This window comes from Myodes glareolus, chromosome 10 (assembly GCF_982192425.1).
Source record: "Myodes glareolus chromosome 10, mMyoGla1.1, whole genome shotgun sequence".
NCBI classification, from domain to species: Eukaryota; Metazoa; Chordata; class Mammalia; order Rodentia; family Cricetidae; genus Myodes; species Myodes glareolus.
Genome location: NC_142035.1, coordinates 8,643,802 through 8,649,801, shown reverse-complemented (window position 1 = coordinate 8,649,801; position 6,000 = coordinate 8,643,802). Strand labels below are relative to the sequence as shown.

At 47.5% G+C, this 6,000-nt stretch overlaps 1 long non-coding RNA gene across 1 annotated transcript; it reads right to left on the bottom strand.

Annotated features, from left to right (window-relative positions):
• Positions 1 to 4,357: 4,357 nt before the first annotated feature.
• On the bottom strand, positions 4,358 to 4,727 carry LOC146892721 (uncharacterized). Its single transcript, XR_015003990.2, has 2 exons — positions 4,636 to 4,727; positions 4,358 to 4,553 (listed from the first exon to the last, which is right to left on the bottom strand). It is a non-coding gene; the product is annotated as an uncharacterized LOC146892721 (long non-coding RNA).
• Positions 4,728 to 6,000: the final 1,273 nt, after the last annotated feature.

Here is a 6,000-nt window from a genome sequence, read left to right as displayed (position 1 = left end):
GGAGCTCTGTCTTCCTCTGTTGGAGTCTGAGCTGAATGATGGGCTCTGAAGAACGACGCGAAGAGCTCAGGTAGCAGTGTTTTAAACTCAAATGTGCTGTCTAGAAAAAGTTCGACTTCATTAGCGACCCGAGGAGAGATCCACTGAGCCGAAGGCAAACCCTCTCAGGATGGAGCACATCCACTTTGATTCAAGTGACTCAGACAGCCACGGCAATGGAGTGGAGCTTGTGTTCAGGTCTGAAGCAATATCTTTGCTAGCCAGCTTTGGCGAGCGGTGGAAGAAAGGATGGAGATGGAGGAAGGGTTGGGAGCAGGGCTTACGGTTCAGACTGGAGGACACAAACACACCAGCTTGTTGACTTGTGGCCTGTGGTTCAGGGGTTGTCAATGCCCGCAGGGCAAGGCAGTCATGTTGCTTGAAGCTGAATGGGTGAGAAAACCCAGAGAATGCAAAAGGTCTCTTTCTGGTTATAGCTGAGACTGCAGACAGCATGCTACTAGCTGCTTAGATCTTTCAGGGAAATCTTGATGTCTGCATGTTGCTATGAAATCTGATGTGATAAATCTGGATAAAATTTATAATGCTGGGTCAGTCAAGCGTTGGACAAAGGAGATCACGATTGGTACATTGGCTTCGGGGGCTACATGACATTGACTTATAGGCAGACTTTTCTTTCCTGTCCACCAGTTCCCAAATAACTGACATGGAGACTTAATATGAATTATAAATGCTCAGTCAATAGCTCAGGCTTATTACTAGATGCCTCTTACAACTTAAATTTTTTTTGTTTTTTTTTTCTTGCTCCTTCAAGGTTATTTTTTTGTTTTTTTTCAAAGTTTATTAAATTATAAGAGTTTCCATTTCTGCCCCTCCTCCCAACACCCTCCCACTCCCCCCACTCCCTCTCCTCCTCCCTCTCCATCCCTAAGAGCACTCAGAGTTTCCTGCCCTGTGGGAAGTTCAAGTTCCTCCCCCCTCCCTCCAGGTTCAGGAAGGTGAGTATCCAAACAGACTAGATCCCAAAAATCCAGTATATGCAGAGGAAACAAGTCCCAGTGTCGTTGTCAATGGCTTTTCAGAAAGTCTCCGGGCCAGCCACATTCAGAGAATCTGGTTGGATCACGTGCTCGTTCAGTCCCAGTCCAACTGGACTTGGTGAACTCTCATTAGATCAGTCCCCTTGTATCAGTGGGTGATTGCACCCCTCGTGGTCCTGATTTCCTTTTTCATGTTCTTCCTCCTTCTGCTTCTCATTTGGATCTTGGGGAGCTCAGTCCGGTGCTCCAATGTGGGTCTCCGTCTGAATCGCCATCCATCGTCGGATGAAGGTTCCCTCTGGTCTTGCCTTCTTTGCTCACATTCTCTTTCCTTCTGCTTCTCGTTTGGACTCCTCTGCTAGAAGTCAGGGCCCCTTGCTGGTCAGGAATGTCGCTGAGCTGACACCAGGCCTACCTGTCCTCAGGGAGGCTTTTAAGACACAGGAACTGCCTCCTGCCGGGATGCGCCTACAGCCCAGGCCCAGTGCGCAAGGCAGCTGAGCTGGGGAAATTTTATGGCCCCAGGGGGAAGGGAGAAATATAGGAATTTGTACCTGGATGGAAGCTGGGATGGCAGGCCTTACAACTTAAATTAACCCAATTCTATTCATCTACATTCTGTCACTTGGCATTACCTTGCACCTCCTGTTTTGTCTCCGTGTCTGGCTGATGACTCCTCTGACTCCACCCTTCTTCTTCTCAATGTCCTTGGTCTGATTCTCCCACCTAAACTTATCCTGTCCAGCTACTGACTGAGCATTTATAATTAATATTAAATCTCTTAGTAAGACTCTTATCAGGGGAGGTCTTGGGGACTTCTCTCTCCTCATTATCTTCCATTTCTTCCTCTTCCTTCTCCTCCATCTTCTTCCTTCACAAATCTTTACTGACTTCCCTCCTCCTCGTCTTCCTGTTCTTCCTCCTCTTCCACCCCTCCTTTCACCGTGTGGATGGCAAGGGTGTTTGAGAATGGAGGAGTGTCCCATAGGCATGCAAAGAAACCAGTTGGGATGCTCTGTGCTGGCTTGTGATTGGTGAGTGAGGACACAGTCCAGGCAATGGAGTGAGGATGGATGGAAGGGTGTGTTGCATTCTGGAGCAACTTCTCAGGTGGAAGCCCAGGATGGGTTTCTGGCTTGAAGGGCACAGTTCAGAAGAGGAAGGCCTGAGGAAGGAAGCACATTTGTCTGAGGTAGAAGCTACGGTCTAGCTCCTTGCTAGCAGCTTTATTAATCATGTGGGATTAAATTCTCTTCTAAATCTATGTTCAACTCTTAGGAAAGTGTTAACTTTCGTGATAAAATTTAGGTTTGCAGCTCTTTTTTTGGGGGGGGGGGGAGAGCACCCTTAAGAATATGGATTCCCGGGTTCTCAGAAAGCCCCAGCAACTGGAGCTATGCGCGGTGCTAGAGGAGCAGAGGTGCATGATGAAACCCAAGGAGTTTTACTTATTATCTGTTTTTTCATTGTTATTTTGAGAGCAGGTCTTATGTTGTCCAGGCTGGCCTCGAACTCCTGTTCTTCCTGCTTCTACCTCTTAAGTCCTGGAACTACTTGGCTGGTAAAACTACTTTTTTCAGGCTCCCTGAAGTTATTTATGGTTGTGCAAACCACGGAGTCAATACACTCCCTTGGGCAGAGAGAGAAGGTCTAAATCCCAGACAATGGCTGCGTCTCGGGACAGGTAGAGCAGAGGACAATGGCAGGAGGACTTCGGAAAGAGAGACCAGAGAGTGAAAAAGCCATAGAAACAGGGAAGCAAAACAGGAAGCTCGCTATCCAGAGCCACTCAGGAGTCCAGTGGAAGGATGGAAGCAGGCTGAATGTATTCAGGGTGAATACATTTGTGCTACTGCATGTATGTGTGTTCAATACCTATCAATGTTGAAGAAGAAATGCGTATACCACAGTAGCTTCACGAGCAATTCTTAGATTCTGGCCTAGAGAAAGGAATGGCCCCTACAGAGAGACAGAGCAAATGGTGCCCCCTGTACTTTATTGTGTGTTAAAGTGAAGGAGAAATAAATATTTTCCCACAGAGTCTCAGGTAGATGAACCACAGTTCATCTGTGCTGTGGAGACCTGGGCAACAGTTAAAAAGATTCAACACCGACAAATGTCCAAAGGCAGCAAGCGACGCCCAGCACACATAGGAAGAGGAGAGCTACCCCACTCTCTTCGTAACTTTCCTCAAGGGGAAGATGATTCAAGATGTCAATAAACCGTCAAAGGGAGAGCTGTGCACTCTTGTCTTTAAATTGCATGTTATTTTAATTAGGGAAACGATTTTCAGTATTACTTGTGAAACCAGAAGTTGATTTGGGGTGCAGGACAATAGATTTGGTGTTCTGCAAGGGCTGGCTGTTTCAGAACAGAGAAAGGCAAGAGAGGAGTGAGGAGTGGGGGTGGGGTGAGGAGGGAGGGAGAGAAGCGGAAGCTGACAACAAGGGAAGAAGAACGGAAGACCACAGACAGGCTGGCATTTGGCTGCGAGGAGTCAGTGGGAACTTGGTTAGCATGTGCCGCCGTAAGCATGGATGTACAAGTGTCTTCGTGGTGTGTGACCAGGAGTGGGATAGCCGGCTTGTTTGGTCCTTCTAATCCCAGTTTTTGAGGAATTCATACTGTTCCATAGTGGCTGCACATTCCCATCAGAGAGCACGGGGGTTGGTGGGGCTTCTCTTACCACATCCTCGCCAGCATGCGTGGTAGTTTCCGTGGTGACAGTGGCTGAGATGAGGTCTCTCTGTGGGTTGGCTTTTAACAGGGGTGACAAAAAAGCTCAACCTAAGGGCATTTTTGCCTTCTTCTTCGACGGCAATGCTTCTGTATAGAACAGGGACCCATTTCTCAGTGGAAGTCAGTCTTGCTGTTACACCCAGCCCTTCCGAGGCAGGAAGGAAGCTGGTGGGAAAACAAGACTGCATCTTGAGATGAACACATTCTCCACATGAAGGCTCCCGAGGGACGAAGGCTGCCTGGTGTTCAGTGCTCAGGATGGCCCCTGATGGAGCTGTGGTTAGTGATCTCCATCGGCGGAGCAGACATGGAGTTATTAAAAATCAATGTTTTCAAATTGTTAAATCTTTAAGGTAAAGTCATTGACTTAGCAGTGCTGGGCCAGACACAGAGTGAGCGCTCTGCTACCGGACCAAGTCCCCAACTCTGGTTTCTTGAGATGGAGTCTTATTTTGTGCACTAGAATGGCCTAGAACGCAAGGTCCTCCTGTTCCAGGCCCCAGATGCTGGAATGAGCCACTACAGCAGCCTGTCTGCCTTCTGAAATTTTAATTCATGAAGAGTAAGGGAGAATACACTTGTCTTAGGGTTTTTATTGCTGTGAAGAGACTCCATAGTCATGGCAACTCTTACAAAGAAAACATTTAGGGGGCTGGAGAGATGGCTCAGTGGTTAAGAACATTGCCTGTTCTTCCAAAGGTCCTGAGTTCAATTCCCGGCAACCACATGGTGGCTCACAACCATCTGTAATGAGGTCTGGTGCCCTCTTCTGGTCTGCAGACAGAATATTGTATACATAATAAGTAAATAAATAAATATTAAAAAAAGAAAACATTTAATTGAGGCGGTTGCTTACAGTTTCAGAGGTTCAGTCCATTATCACCAGGGCGGGGAGCATGGCAGCGTGCAGGCAGATATGGTGCTGGAGAAGTAGCTGAGAGTCCTACATCTTGCAGGCAACAAGAAGTCAACTGAGACACTGGGCATAAGAAGCCTCAGAGCCCATCCCCACAGTGACACACTTCCTCTAACAAGGTCATACCCACCTCAACAAAGCCACCTCCTAATAGCGCCACTCCCTATGAAATTATGGGGGCCAGTTACATTCAAATCACCACAGCACTTTAAAGTGTTTTGCTTTTATTATTTTGACTTAAGTATGCAGTTGGGTGGCAGTAGCACATGTTTTTAATCCTAGCACTTGAGAGGCAGAGGCAGGCAGAGCTCTGTGAGTTCGAGGTCAGCCTGATCTACAAAAGCCAGTACCAAGACAGCTAAAGGTACACATAGAAACCCTGTCTTGAAAATACAAAACAAAACAAAAATCGCACTGGGATCGTTTTCTGCTTTTGCTGTTTCCCATTTTCCCAGAGCTGGACTCTTGGTCCATAGTGAATCAGCTGAAAAATAAGCTACCAAATTCCCCTTTTGGCACAGGAGCCAGAAACCAGGCTGTCCACTTTGTCTGCTTACAGGATGGCCGTAGGCTTTCTGTGTGCTCACCATTCCAGACTGAAGGGGAGGATGGCAGTGGCAGAGACTGGGAAGGCTGCAGTGAAAACAGGAAGCTCTTGCACCCTGGGAAGGATCTGGAAATGAGGTTTCAAAACTTGTTCAAGCTCAGTTGGCCACAGTCTCCCTCCCAGGTTGACTGACTCACACATGTAAATACTCATGACTACATCTGGACGGCCTCTCTCTGCCTCTCTCTCTCTCTCCTTTCCAAAATGCCAGTGTACAATGTGAACGAGTCACTTTTGGATTCAGAGCCCAGGGCCGTTCCCCTCAACCTGGTCTCTGACACCCCACCCTGCATTTCCTTTATCAGAAGGTCTGAGCAGAGTTGTGGTATGCTTGCCCTCTGATCCATTCCTTGTTTCCCTGAAGATCTGACTTCTGACCTAGAAAGGTAATTAAAGGTAGTGAAGTGTTCAACATGAGGACATGAATTTGGTCTTAAGAACTGGAGCAGGGTGGGGGAGAAAAACGTCAGATGTGGCAGTGTGTACTTGTGATTCCAGGGTCAGGGAGGTAGAGACGGGTGGGTACCCGGGGCTCATTGGTTGGTCAGCCAGCCTAACTGAATTGATGAATTCCAAGTCCTAAGGAAAAACCTTTATCAAACAAACAAATTAAAAAAAAAAGCCACACAAAGTGGGTGGCTCTTGGCTCTTGAGGAATGACTCACCCAAATCCAACGCTTGACAAAGTTTTCTCTGGC